The sequence below is a fragment of the Arachis stenosperma genome, chromosome 2, assembly GCF_014773155.1.
Source record: "Arachis stenosperma cultivar V10309 chromosome 2, arast.V10309.gnm1.PFL2, whole genome shotgun sequence".
Taxonomy (NCBI): Eukaryota; Viridiplantae; Streptophyta; class Magnoliopsida; order Fabales; family Fabaceae; genus Arachis; species Arachis stenosperma.
Genome location: NC_080378.1, coordinates 53,749,252 through 53,751,887, shown reverse-complemented (window position 1 = coordinate 53,751,887; position 2,636 = coordinate 53,749,252).

Sequence of the window (2,636 nt, the reverse complement as noted above, 5' to 3'; positions counted from 1 at the left end):
TCATTTCTTCATGAGTTCTCCAACTTTTCATGCTTCTTTCTTCATTCCCTTGATCCAATCTTTGCCTCCTAAACCTTAAATCACTTAACAAACATATCAAGGCATCTAATGGAATCAAGGAGAATTAGATTTAGCTATTTTAAGACCTAAAAAACATGTTTTCACTCTTAAGCACAATTAAAGGAGAAGTTATAAAACCATGCTATTTCTTGAATAAATTTGGGTAAAAGGTCATAAAATCCCTTAAATGAAGCATAAGATGAACCCTACAAATGGGGTTTATCAACCTCCCCACACTTAAATCAAGCATGTCCTCATGCTTAAGCCAAGAGAGAAACAAAGGATATCAACATTTATTCAATGTAAATAAACTATATGCATCTATCTACATGAATGCAACTAAATGTAAAATGATTCTACCTACTTGGTTAAAATAAATCAATCTCTAAGACATACATGCACAAGTAGGGCTTAAGATCATATAACGATTCATGAGTCCTACCAATTGAAGTATAAACATGAAGTTCACATAGATTTGCAAGAAGAACGCTCGTGAAAGCCGGGAATCAAGGAATTGAGTATCGAACCCTCACCGGAAGTGTTTGCACTCTAGTCGCTCGGTGTTTGGGGTTGATTCACTCTATTCTCCCCTAATCATGTTTTCCAAGATTTGTTTTTTTCATCTAACAATCAACAATTATTCAATGCACGCATACAATTATCATGAGGTCTTTTCTTTAGGTTGTAATGGGGCTAGGGTTAAGGTAGGGTCATATTTGGCTAGTGGACTTAGGATTTGAATCTTTGATTAACTTAAACTCTCCCACCTAACCTATATAATGACCTATACAATTAAGTACTAATCTAACTACCCATTCTTCACTTTTTCACATACTCATGCATTTTCTTTTTATTTCACTACACTTATGCATTGATTCTTATTGAGCTTCACTTTGGGGCATTTTGTCTCCTTTATTGCTTTTCTTTTTCTTTCTTTTTTTCTACATACATTTTTTTCTTTTCTTTTCTTTTTTTCTTTTTCACTTTTATTTCTTTTTTCTTTTCATTTTTCTTTTTCTTTCAAACTATATACAAGAACATCAATGCATAAGGTCTATACATTTAATCAATACATGAGTATGTACCCAATTTCCCAATATAAAAATACAAAACACAAATACCCTTTTATCCCAACCAATGTCCCAAAGTTTTCCCACTCTTGAATGACACTCACACTCACTAGCCTAAGCCAATCAAAGATCCAAATAAAGGACATTCATTGTTTTCCGCTTTAAGGCTTGTAATGTGCTAAATTAAAGAACAAGTGGGTTAAAGCGTAGGCTCAAAGTCGGCTAACAAAGGAGAGTAAAAGGTAAGGCTATCTGGATAAGTGAGCTAATAAAATGATGGCCTCAATCATATAAATGCATGAATACAAGGAACAATGGGACATATAGATTCAAACAAATCAAAGATTACAATCATAGAGAGAGAACAATTACACACAAGAAGGAAAATAAGTGGTTATAAGATGTAACCACACTATTAGGCTCAAATCTCACGAGCTTGTGTTCTTAGCTCAATTTCCATGTTCCAAAATAAATTCATTCAAGCAAGTTCCACAAAGTATATTTTTTTTTCAAATTGGTAGGGTGCCCTAAAACGGTTTCTTGGGAAAGAAATCATCACCCTAACCAAGTAGTCTTAACAAAAAAAGAAGTGGTAAAAATATGTACAAATTCTAACTAACATGCAACCCATCATGCAATGTAATAACTAATCTAACAAAGAAAATAAAAATTTGGTGTTGAAAAGGAAATTGTTACCCATGGAGATCGGTCGAACGACCTCCCCACACTTGAAGATTGCACCGTCCTCGGTGCATGCAAAGAAGAGCAATGTGGACGGGTTGCTACAATTGATGAGCTCCTCAAATGGTAGTGCGGATGACTTGTTTGTTGCCCCATTTAGAAACTTTTTCTTTTTTTTTTCTTTCTGGTGGCCAACCTAAAAGGAAAGAAAAGGAAAGAAAATTAAGCCTATGACAAAGATATCAAGGCAATTAGAACATAGGCGGGGGCTAATGCCAAATAAGAGTATGATTCCCTACTACATGTTAGCTAAGCATGTGAGTGAGAAAACAATGTAAGCTAAGGCATATCAACTAACGCTTGATGCAAGAGTAAAGTTAAAGCATGAAAAACATATTGAGCATCAAGATCAAATAAGAATTGACACAAACAAGATTAGTGATAAGCATGAGGGCATTTGGTCCCAACCTAACTCAAGGATGATGAAGCACAAAAACAAAGGATAATGAGTTAGGAAGGACTAAAGCACTACCTTGTGTGTGGAATAAAACATTTCAATTAATGTTAAACAGGTCACAAAGCACCAAGATAAAGCAAGAGAGTCTCAATAATTGAGTATAAGACTTCAACACCATTATTGAAATGACTTAAAAAAAACGAAAACATGCTACAAAAACTAAATGAAAATGGGAAGAGTAGAAGTATGCGAATGTGATAAGCAAAAGAAAATGAAAGGGGAGAAAAAAACTTTTTTTTTACCGACGCGTGCGCGTCATGCACGTTTACGCGTCAATGGGCATATTGGTTGAAGGACGCGTACGCGCC